This window comes from Prosopis cineraria, unplaced genomic scaffold (assembly GCF_029017545.1).
Source record: "Prosopis cineraria cultivar Desert tree isolate PC_DT_omini unplaced genomic scaffold, ASM2901754v1 PC6, whole genome shotgun sequence".
Taxonomy (NCBI): domain Eukaryota; kingdom Viridiplantae; phylum Streptophyta; class Magnoliopsida; order Fabales; family Fabaceae; genus Prosopis; species Prosopis cineraria.
The window spans coordinates 17,991,803-18,004,941 of record NW_026555337.1 but is presented as its reverse complement, the minus strand read 5'-3'; the positions used below and the strand labels follow the sequence as shown (position 1 = coordinate 18,004,941).

Below are 13,139 nucleotides of genomic sequence, written 5' to 3'. Positions count from 1 at the left end.
TCCACATATTCTTTCAACCATTGAAAAAAATTTGGGAACATAATAGCATAAAGAAAGCATTTCTCAGGCTCAAATCCTCTTTTCAAACCTAACATCTCACTCAACAAGCTAATTTCAATCATGTACAATTCCAATAGCAACAAAATTTTCACAAAATATCATTTTCAAATCAACTCTAATTGTTATAAAATTATATCTAAAATTCATTAGAAAATCACAAAAAAAAGAAAAACACTATAAAAATCATTTTCAATTAATGTTTTTTGTCTCACTGATCATTTTAAGGTTACATATATCCTACATTAGCAATCCTAAGCCAAGAAAACATCATTCTTTAGCAAATGTCAAAATCTCAACAAAATAGCAATGATTTTTAGAGAAACTGCATGTTAGTTTTGATCACCTAAATTGTAACATCTCAAATTTATGATTCTTGCATTAATTCTAATTAAGAAATGAATTAGTAATTTAATGTGAGATTAGGATTCTAGATGGTAGAATGATATTTTGACTTTTTAGGCTGTTATATGAATAGATATGAGTGAAAGGATGGCATTGTGAAGTAAAGCATATAAGCACGGTAAGGAATTCCCTCACTGTGCCACGCGCAGTAGTGTATAGTGCAAAAACTTGGTAAATAAAGACATGCTAGCTTGTGGAAAATAAAAGAGCAATTAAAGAAAGAGGGGTCAAGCATGGAGAAGAAGTAAACCTCTTCTAGGGCAAGCAAAATCAGGAGCAAGGATGATGTTTCTAACCTGTTACTTATTGGGCCAGTCTTATATTGCCTTAACCTCTAATTCTACTCTATTTTCTCTTAGTTTAAACTACTGAGAAATTGAATTCGAAAGTTATAAGGAGATGATTTCTTACCCTATAATAATAGAAAAGTTCTTTGGGTCTAAACTAAACTTTTGTGACTGGTTTGTGTAGGAACAGTAAAGCTTTGAAGTTATAAGCTCAATTTAACCTAGTTTAGATAAAGAAAATAATGGGATAAATTTGATAGCAAGTAGAATAGTACTTGTAATGAGTGGTGGTGGGTTGTAGTAAGTGTGAATAGACATAAATGAGGGAAATGGTAGCAATTAAATACTTAATTGCTATAATGGGTACTTTTAGTCAATAAAGTAATTGACTCTATATGCCTCAATTGTGTAGATTCTCGTGTGTGGTGCGTTAAAAATGTGAGAAGGAGTTTGAGTAAGGTTTTAAAACACAAGTAACCCTTTCTATCAAACAAAAAGGTTGAGGTAACTATATAGTTTGTTATGTTTATTCACTATTTTAACTGTATAGAAGTGAATATGCATATGTAAAGCTATGATTTTGATGATTGTACTTTTGGTACATGATGTTGCATTACAAATAATTTTGGCATGCAATATGATGTAGGAATGTTTATAGAATTTCTATTGAATTTTGTAATGAATTTATTTATATATGAGAATATAGTGGAAATTTTAAAAGTAATGATTGATGTGTGTGAAAAGCATGATCATATGGGGTGGGAGTTCACCCAGGGTATGCGTGGATATATGTGTGGAGATATGAGTGAACAAATCTATATAATCGGGCTGGCACTATGGGACATCTAATGCTACATTTTACGAGCTAGTACTATAGGTAATCCAGTACAACATCATATTAGGACTGTTATCATGGGACATTCGGGTAGTCAGATAACTCCCTATTGCTTGTTAGGGTACAGTTAAGAGTCAACAATGCCTCTATCACAAGTATGTGCAATGAGAGAAACTATAATCCATAGGTAGATAAATTACCTTTAGCCGGATATTTCTACCACCAAAAGTAGTGCTCGAGTGAATATGTGATTAATCCAATAAAGCTTATAGTTTCATGATGGGAGCATTGAAGGCTCGATAGATAGGTGATCATGCTATTGTTTTTAATTGTATGGAAATGCTTTTGAAAAGGGGAAATTCTATATGCTTTTAATATAATATAATATAATATATATATAAGCTGTTACTTTAGTTTTGTTACTTTGGCATAGTTATTTATGGTAATAAACATTAAATGGGCTATATCGGTTACTGAGATTTTGATCTCACCAATGGTTATTTATATTTTTTACGTTCAGACACTAGTAGTGTAAAGGGAAAGGATATAGGCTGAGTAAAGATTTCTCTGAAAAGGCCATTGTAAGATGGTGTAATGAATTTGAGTAAATAGTAGTGGTTATATATATAAGTTGCCATAGGAATCAATAGTTGTGCATAAACATGTAGATGTGTATGTACGGAATTTAGAAAGTGAATATGTCATTGAAGAATATATGAAATTTTGTTTTGATTACTTGTCTAATATGAAATCAATTAGGCTTCCTAAATCTCATGAGAAAAGGAGGCAATTAAGTCAAGGCACACATAGGGTATCAATAAAGAGCATGAATTATGATGAAGTGCAAGAAGTACATTTATATTTCCCAAATAATATTGATGAAGTTTAAAGTTACATAAATACACATAAAGAACTTCTAAGGGTAGAATGCAATCAATTGAGAATGACTGAAAAAAGGTTCTTGAAAGAGCACAATAACACTTTTGTAGATTTGTTCAAATAAAAAGTCTTAAATGGAGATAATATTTTTGAAACTATGAAATGATTAGTAAAAGGTCCTAACTTAGATGTGATATGCTGGTGTGCATATGATATTAAGAGGTATTCCTTTTATACAAAATCTCTTGATTAGAAGAGTACTGTGCAAAATAGTAAAGTTATGATAGTGGTCAAAACTGTGCACTTCTCAAGTAAGAAAGATAAATTCAAATTAGCATCTATGCCTTATTTTGGGATTATTGAATAGATTTAAGAGGTTGACTATACAAAATTTAGAGTGTCTATTTTCAAATGCAAGTGGATTGACATCAATAGTGTTTAAGAGGATAAGTTAGGATTTACATTGATTAATCTTAAAAGACTAACTTTTTGGGAGGAGCCATTTAGTGTAGCAGACTAAGCAAAACATGTTTTCTATGTCACTGATCTGGCTAACAAAAGTTAATCAATAACTCTCGAAGGAAAAAGGGTGATTGATAGTAATGACAAGAATGAAATGGGCTTTGATATTTTTGAAACTCTTACATTCTTATCAAGACTACCCAATTTGAATATAGATAAGTTAGATTATGAACATGCCACACGAAGTGATTACCATGAAGGGATATAGGAGAATATCCCTATATGAATTTAATTTTGACATTAATGTTAGTTTTTGAATTTTGAATTTTGTTTTATTTACAATTTTTTGTGTTTTATTTATTTTTATATTGTTTGAATTATGTCTTATTTACAATTCTTTATGTTATTTTTAGGAATATAGAGAAAAATCAGAGTCGACCTACTAACAATGCTCAAAGTTAGCCCAATCAAAGCCAACCTACTATAAAGGTTACTCTGAGCCAACCTATTATAGGGATTACTCAGAGCCAGTCAAATACAGAAATTGCTCATAATGGTGATAGTGATCCTAGTCAAAGCCAGTCAATTAAGAGGGGTAGACAAGGCACACGACTAAGAAAGCTAACTTTGAGTAGGACTACTAGTTGTACATTACCAATCCATTTTGATTGGCAGTGGAAACCATATGGGCCAAATAAGGCCAAGTTTGTCAGCTACCTTGGGCTTCTATCACATAACAAGCCTAACATCTTGTTTAAAGATTGGCTTGATGTGTCAGAATGTGTAAAGGAACAGATTTGGGAAAGCATTCAGGTATATCATTGTAAAGTTATTAATATTTGTGATTATTATGTGTAAAAGACTAACTATTATTAATTATAGCTCACCTATAATGTTCCTAATGATCAACCATGTCGGAGACAGGTACTAAAATATTATGGAGAATGTTAAAGATGTTTCAAGACTGACCTTATGAGAAAATTCATCCATGTCAAGTTGAAAGAAGGTCATCCTCTTCTTGATCCTCTTGAGACATACCAATTTCTTGATGAACAATCTTGGCAAGAATTTTATAAGATTCAAACTTCTAAAAAAGCTATGGTTAATTGATTTTTATTTGTGATTTAATTTTAGTAATTTAATTCAATTGATTGTATTAATTTGTTAATTTCTTATTAATTAATAGGAGAAAAGAGCAAAAGGCAAGAAATTACTCAGAGTTATGATTGAGTTGACGATATCTTAATGGATGAGAAGTTGAAGAAGAGAGTAGAAGAAGCTAAATCTGATTCTTCTAACCTTTTATCCCCACATCGCCTATCTCTCATAAGGATAAATGTAAGTATGGGCATCAATGCAGGACAAAAGGGTATATAAGCGAGAAGGCATGTGAGATTGTCGAAAGGATTGTAAGTAACATTTAATTATTTAATTTTTTATTCAATTATTCATTGTTTTATTATGATTTTTGTTTTGTTTGTTATAGGAGGCTCTTAAGGAATAGCAATCTCAAGGATCCTTGCTCTAGAGGTTAGAAATGACATCTTCACAGTTGCTAAAGGCAAACCAGAGAGGAGTTGGAAACTGTAAAAAAAATATATAAGGAAACAAGCAATGAAGGATGTTAAAGCTTCATTTGAAGCTCACTTGGAAGCTTGATTGGAAGCTTGGCTTGCAAAAATGAAAAAAAAGAGATGTTGACCTTTATGATCTTACTACAAGAGACAACTGCAAAAGAACCTCATACACAATTTCTTGGATTTCACAGCACAAAAAGGAGTAAAGTTCCTATACACATGCCAGAAGGTCTTTAATGGGAAACACTAGTCAACTATGTGAGCTATATCTAAAGGATCCTAATAGATGCTTGGTTGCTCTTGGCAGCATTCACACTTTAGGACAAACTGTCCACCATAAGGTAATGCAACAAGATCAAATGAGAGTGGTGGTAAAAGATGTAAAAGTAATGGAGGCACTCATCCCATTCCCTATTGATAAGGTCAATGCCATGTCCGAAGTTGTTGGCACTTTTATAATGTGGCCCAAGAGACTTGTGAGTATGGTTCAAGTTACGATATATTTTATTAAATATTTTATGCATTTTATTAAATATTTCTTTCTTATCATGAACTCAAGGATCTTATATGGATCAAGCCAAAGGTAAGTGAAACTAACACTTTATTAACTTATTCAATCATTAAGATTATTACTGATTGCTTATATATATGTTTTTAGATAGAGTTGTAAGCAACCACAGAAGACTAGTTTGTGCAGCTTATATGTGATAAGGCACATGCTCAACATCATCAAATCAGGAATGACTTAATTCACAAATGAGGTAAATATATTTTTGAAAAGCTAATTCTATTGTTATTTGAATTAGTTAGTTAATGTCTTAATTGCAATTTTATATTTTAATTTGTATGTTTGACATTGCGGATCCATTCTTTGAGGAAGAGGTTGACGACATTCTTACATGATAGGCACAATATTTTGCAAATGGTATGTGAAGTTTAAGTAGTTTTTTAGGAAATTGTATAGATCATTTGAGTTTTATGTAATTTTCTATCAAATTTTGTATTGAAATTTAAATTATTTACATGTACTGAAACTAGTTGGTTGACAATAAATTGTATAGAACCTTTTCATTTGAAGAAATTAGGAAAATAAGTAGAAACAGAATTAATTTTTTAAAAAAAACCCACTTTTAACAAAGGTTAGGACAATAACCACTATTAAAAGTCCACTTTTAACAACTGTTATTGCTATACCTACTATTAAAAGTAGGACTTTTAAAAGTAGTTATTATGATACCTATTATTAAAAGTCACCCTTTTTTCCAAACATTTAAAGCATAGGACTTTCGACAGCAATCCAAGACTACTGTTAAAAGTCACATACTATTAACATCCTCTGAAACAATAGCAGTTTTGTAATCATTGTTAAAAGTATTTTTTCTCCATTGTTAAAAGCTTATCTTGTAATAGTGATTTCTTGATGATCATACAACTTTGTTAAAGTCTCAAGTCATAGCATGGTTGATGCCTCCCTTTTTAATTGAGGATGAATGTCAAGTTCTTGTTAGTTAGAGAATTGTTTCTTTCATGTGACCCTGTGGGTAATACATACACAACTCTTCCCACTCATCAAGAACATCCACCGAAGTCTCATTTGTAATACTTGCCCTAAGTGTTATCCAAAAATCACCCAATTCAAATAAACTAAGTGTGATTAAGGAGTTGATCCTAAAACCAACTTAAGAAAGAAATCATTTAAATCAATAAACAAATAAACCATCACAAAATAAACATTTAAAGCTTTTAAAAAAATTTATAGGTTCTACCTATAGCGCACGGAAGCAAACTAGACTAAAGTAGAATAAAAAGATGCTGTCATGACAGCTCTCCCGGGCTAACTTTCAGGAGGCACCGTTCAACCATTTGACTTCTGATCGAAGTGATTTTAAAGTTCACATGTCATTTTTAATGATTACTAGTAGTACACCAAATTTCAAAAAGATCTAACGATCGGATTAAAAATTAGACATATTATAAGTTTAGTCACTTTTGCTGTCATAACAGCATCTTCGGACTAACTTCCAGGGTGCACTATTTCATCATCTGACCTTAGATCAGAGTGATTCCAAAGCTTACATGTCAGTTTTAAAAAGTATTATTAGCATACCAAATTTTGCAAATATCCAACAGATGGATTGAATTTCTTGCATGTTGCAACATGATTACTGCTGCTGTCATGACAACACTTTTTCTATCATGACAGTTCCTCCGGACCAAATTTCAGAGTGTGCCATTTTTCTGTCCGGTATTAGATCAATATGATTCCAAAGCCTACACAAAGGTTGTAAAAATTTTTACTTGTGACCCAAATTTTAGAGAAATCTAACTATCGGATTAAGATTTGGACACCCGAATGCAAAAGTATAATTTTTTAGTAAAAACCATTTTCAAAATTGTCCAAATCTCATCCTAATGGTCACAAACCTGTGGAAACACTTTGGACATGTCAAATAGGACTAAAAACACAAGATAGAACATTTAAATGCTAGAAAAAAGCCTTTATCAAAATTTGACCACCTAGGGGCTGTTTCCCAAAATGGACCCTAAGTCCTCAAAATTCACAAATCACACAAGAGTGGTCAAAAACCATTCTAAATATCATATACACATATGAATACACAAGTTAAATATTTTTACTTAGCTCATAGATCTCTGTAAAGCCCACGCACCCACTCTCTCTATCCAAAGTGTATGCCTATAGCACACCATTTACAATGCAACCACTTTGCATTTACTTATATAATCACATACATATCAAAATAAATATCTGCTTGTAGTAGAAACTTGGTCTACTAAATAAATACATCAAAACCACAGACCATAACCAAGTTTTCTAATCATAAGTTCACAAGCAGATAAAAATTCATATAAAGGCATACAATCCACACATATTCACATGCATATATATAATCATATCCTATTGGCACCCTAATCCTAAATACATTACAATGTACTTGCTCAAAAGAAAGGGGTTGCAGTTCTTTACAAATCACAAGCAAACCCTTAGCTTAGCTCTTTTCCCCATCCACCAATGGATCCTTTGCCTGGACCTGTAAATATTGTAAAAAAAGGGGTGAGACAACCACAATCTCAATAACAAAGAAATCAATATTCCTTATTACAAGGAAAGCCATCATCAAGTAAATAAATAATAGATTCAAAATAACATATAATTAATCAATTAAAATGCTTGAATGAATGAGATAGGCCGATATAGCTTTTCTTGACCAATAAAATGCCCCTTGGCACTCTTTAGCTTATAAGTAAACCTTGTACCCACTGTACCTCTACAGGCGTAACATATAAACTAAGGCATGATCTGATCTACCGAACTGCCTGTGCCTATTCAATGTGAATCCTGAGCAGTCAAAACTAACTCCCTCCCAGAGTCAGTCCGACTTACTCTCCATGTGAGGGCTACCTTGGCCTAGGCACTCAACGTCACACTTCATATGCTGGATTCCCTCTCCCACTTTAGTGTACTGAGCCCATAATACGAAAGGCAATACTGAGTATTGATAGTGAGCCATAGAATATCACAAGACCACATCTCTCCATTGGTGAACTTCTACTGAGATCATGCCTCCTACCCTTTTTATACCTTTCTCGAGTATTGACCACTTCAAGACTCAAGGTAGTATAACACTCATAATTCATCCCTTAAGTGGTTTCTTAGCCTATCTAAGGTACCAAACCTAGTTGCACTTCCCTAAGTGCAACTCCTCATTTTTTATGATCACAATGTATGCTAATATTCTTATTTCCATAAATAACATCATTATTAAATAGATAGTAAATATAGTTGCATTATTATTAAAGCAATATCCCATAAACCCTTCTAAAATATATTTTATTGGAATTCAATTATTTAAAATATGTAATGCATGCTAGATGATATTATCTACTCAAAAATAGCTAAACAAAGCAATAAGAAATATAAATTCTCCTGTTACCTTAACCTTTTGAAACCAAAAGGGTTCCTCTTGTATAAAATAGGACTTGACTTATTCCTTAACTTCCGAACAAATTCCACCAATAATTCCCTACAATATATAAGTGATCCACATCACAATCATGACAAATAGCATTAATGAAGACTATAACTCATACCACACAAATTGAGTCAATGAGCCATAATCCATCCCAATGGTCTATATATTAACCAATCATTCACATAATACTACTTAACCACTAAAACCATTTATTAGCCATCACTAGGCTAATTTTCAATTCATATAATTTTTAATCAATTAAAAATCTTCACTTAGTGTCACCAACTTTCACCATTAGCCCTTATAATGAAAACCAAACATTAATTTAAATCTTATTGGGCTCAAATAACATGATTATAACTAAATCAACAGGCTTTAACCATTAAAGAGCAAAACCCAATCCCTTGGAGTTTAATTTGTGCCCAAATCACCTCTTTTCATCTAATTATCCACTCAAAACATTATATCACTGTATAGAAATTCAAAACATCTTCCCTATGATCCAAAGAAACCAAAGCTTATAAAAATAAAGCCTTTTAGATCAAATTTCAAAAATTTCCTCTTACAAAAATTAAAGAAAATCAAGTGGAAAGGAAGAAGATTAAAGTAGGAAGTTTATCTATCATGTAGCAGAGCTCACAACGGTCGTAAAGCCTCCTAGATCTAAACCTAACTCCCTCTCTTTCTCCTCTCTTCTTCCTTTCTCTCTCTCCCTCTTGTGCATTTTTTTTTCTTTCCTTTTCCCTTTGTCCTATTTCATTTCTGCATCCAGTTTGCTTTTAAAACTACTGATCTAACACTTTGAAAAAAATTACAAGAAAGGGCCCAACATTTTTTAATATAACACAAAAGCCTGAGTCAACTTTGGTAATTTTTTCCATAGTTAAAAATCAAATAAAACCAAACTTTTGCTAAGAAAGTTTCAAACTTTGGACCTCTATCAAATTATTCTTAATTTTAATTTAATTATAGATATTTTATTTTATTTTTAAAATAAATCTAAGTCTTAAAATTTTCGAGATGTTACACCATTCAAAAATGAAGAGTCATCCTTGTTTGAAATTTTCCTTTGCAAACATATGGATCGCATATAAATATGCATAACTTTACCTCTTTTTGTAAAATATATAATGCTTTTCAAATTATGTACAACAATAACAAGAAAATAAGATAAATAAACCAAGTTAAACTCACCTTTTAGTATTTTATTGATTTGATAAGATTGTGTCGTCTTCCTCAACATTGAAGGTTGCTTAAAAGTCATGCAAACCATTTCTAATTTGTTTGCAAAAATGATTCTGCTCATATTCTGCAATGTATATTGAAATATTATGATTGAATTTTTGTATATATAGTTGAAGGCAAGAGGAGAAAAACATGAGGCATACTCTGCAATAAAGACATAGTGGTCTTAAAAAAAAATTGTTAACAAAATTATGCCAATTATGTGTACTATGCTTTTGGGTTTATGAAATTTGAGGGCAAAGTTTTTTCAGTTCTATGTGCTATGCTGCTGAGTTTATGAAATCCATGGGCAAAATGTTTTCAATGATGTGTTGTGCTGTTGAGTTATGGTATTACAAATAAAACCATGATTTTCTTTTAAAACCATATGCAAAACCACTTTTAGTTAAGCTAAAAGATACACTATTTCAAAACAAGTTAAAAGTGACATATGATTAATTCCCCATACATATATATGAGAAATTAATTAGTTCACAAAAATATGAGAAATTAATTACCATAATGATTATTATAATAGATTTTATATTTGCAGTATAAATTATTACAAAAAAATATTAAAAAGTCAATAATTCTTGTATATATAGTTGAAGGCAAGAGGAGAAAAACATGAGGCATACTCTGCAATAAAGACATAGTGGTCTTAAAAAAATTATTAACAAAATTATGCCGATTATGTGTATTGTACTTCTGGGTTTATGAAATTTGTGGCAAAAGTTTTTTTAGTTCTATGTGCTGCGCTGCTGAGTTTATGAAATCCATAGGCAAAATGTTTTCAATTATGTGTTGTGCTGTTGAGTTATGGCATTACAAATAAAATCATGATTTTCTTTTAAAACCATATGCAAAACCACTTTCAGTTAAGCTAAAAGATACACTGTTTCAAAACAAGTTAAAAGTGACATATGATTAATTTCCTGTACATATATATGAGAAATTAATTAGTTCACAAAAATATGAGAAATTAATTACCATAATGATTATTATAATAGATTTTATATTTGCAGTATAAATTGTTACAAAAAAATTTAAAAAGTCAATAATTCTGTAAAAAAAAATATCTACAAACTAAAGTAATATTGTAATCATAGCATTTTTTTATGAAAATATATAATTACTAGAATATGAGATATTAAATATAATTCCATGTAAAACATATTTTTTAATTATTTGTAGATTGATCTATGAGACAAGAATCACATGCCTTTAATTTTGTGCACTGAATGAATGAATGAACTTAAGCATTTTAAGAAAAAAAAATTAGTATTTTTATATTAAATACTCCTTCAAAAGTGCACTGAGAGGAAAGGTAATATTAAAATTGATACATTTAATAAAACCTTAATTTATTCAAAGTATTTTATATTTTAAGATAAAAAAACTCCTTCAAAAATGCCCTATAATTTGAAATGGAGGTAGTATTAAATAAAGGAAATAGCATGTATAGTTTCTAATTTAATTTATCATTGAAGGCATCGCTCAAATGTTGGAATAACTTGCCTATACCGTAATTAAATAGTAGTCGTTGCTTATATGAGATATACCCTAACACACATTCCTATATCACACAATATATATAATTCACGACAACAAATAATTTATTGAAGTTTATCTTTTTGGAATGTTGATCCTGTAAAGTTTTGTTATTGAAAATTCTTTTAATTGTTGCTATTTGTTATAAAAAAGAATTGCACACAGGTTTCGCTTATGTAACAATATGATATCAATATTATTGTTGAGTATGATATTTAATTTTATAGAGGGAGTGCAAAAGGAACTTTTTTTCTGGAATTACATAATGAACTATTTCAAAATAGTCTTAAATCCATAAATACATTAGGTCATGTTAATTTTTGTTGGTAATTAAAGTTATTATCATAATTCCATTTATTATTTTTAGCTCAACATGTATGTCTATAAACTAATATGTTGTTACACTAAGAACCTATATTTATTAATATGCATAATTTTTCGGTAAACATTTATTAATATCTATCTATAACAAAATATAATATAAAATTTATAAGCCACACAATTAATAAGTTATAAATTATATGAATTAATTCTTGATTCTATAAGTGCATGAATCCCACATCTGATTCAAGTAGCTAGATAAATGGTGAAAAGTCAAGGAATTTAGTACGTTACATAAAGTTTGCTGGTTGCATCATAACTTTATTTGAAATTGCATGGAAAGGTTTGTGTTAAAATTTGTGATGATAATTTATTCAAAATTTTAGGAAAAGCATAATTTTGGGTTCTTGCATTTTTTTCTTTCAATGTTCTAGGTCTCTACATTTTTATTTTTCAATGTTCTTGATTCATCCATGAGGGGTGCTATTGTAACCCTCCCCTATATCCACTTGATATAGGAGAAAATTAATTAAATCATCACTCTAATATACCAAACAATAATCAAATACTTTATTTAAAAAGCTTAAGCTCAAGACTCATTTTATAAAATCATTGAAATCACAACACATTTGAGCAATATGCAGCGGAACACATTATATACATTCATAACAAACATTTCATGCCTTTTAAACAAATAAGTCAGTTTAGAATATGGACAATGCGCTATGGTGTACAATACCTGTGCTGGAGCATATGGTATAAAGCCACATGCCTGACCTTCTATGTGTTATGCGCCGTGTGATATGCCATGAGCCGTGGCACATAAGTCCAAATTTGCTGCTATCATTTGACAGCAAAATGACAAATTTCCAACGTAGGTTGTTTCCTCATATGACGTCTGATCGGAGTGATTTAAGCGCCTATATGAAGCTTATCTCATAAGCTAACTAATGAGATAGGTTTGAACATGATCTAATGATCCGATCAAAATTTGGATACCCAGATGTGAAAAGTCACTTTTTAAAAAAATTTCATGCACCCAAGCGCTCAAGTTGATATATTTATCTCATTAGACTACACAAGGCCTTGAACCAAATCCAAAAGGACTTAACACACCTAATTAACTAAATTATAACACATATATGCCCATATATCAAAAATTGGCTACTCAAAGGCCTATTTCCATAAAATATAAAATTGCATAACTTGGCACAATTTGGCCCACTTGGCCCTTTCTCCCCGCATATCACCATAATTTCACTACTTTACACATTCACAACTCAATCTTAGCCCCAATTACTCATTTCATCACATATTCTCACATATGCACTAAGATTTAGAAAAATCACTACATTTTCTAGAAAAACACAACTCAAATATGCATGCAATCCCTATGACAACTTATTTACATAATTTTCACTAAAGATTCAGTTCATTACACAAACTTAAAGGTTTCACACGATCTCAGAACCACTATGCCGGTCTAGACTCTTTTCCCTTAGCTTGATCACTGCTCTATCTTGTAAAAATGAACCATAGGGGGAGATAA

At 30.8% G+C, this 13,139-nt stretch overlaps 1 long non-coding RNA gene across 1 annotated transcript; it reads right to left on the bottom strand.

Moving 5' to 3' along the window:
* Positions 1-7,391: 7,391 nt before the first annotated feature.
* Positions 7,392-9,802, bottom strand: LOC129313034 (uncharacterized). The gene is made up of 3 exons (XR_008593833.1): positions 9,689-9,802; positions 8,456-8,545; positions 7,392-7,552 (listed from the first exon to the last, which is right to left on the bottom strand). It is a non-coding gene; the product is annotated as an uncharacterized LOC129313034 (long non-coding RNA).
* Between the last annotated feature and the right edge of the window lie 3,337 nt (positions 9,803-13,139).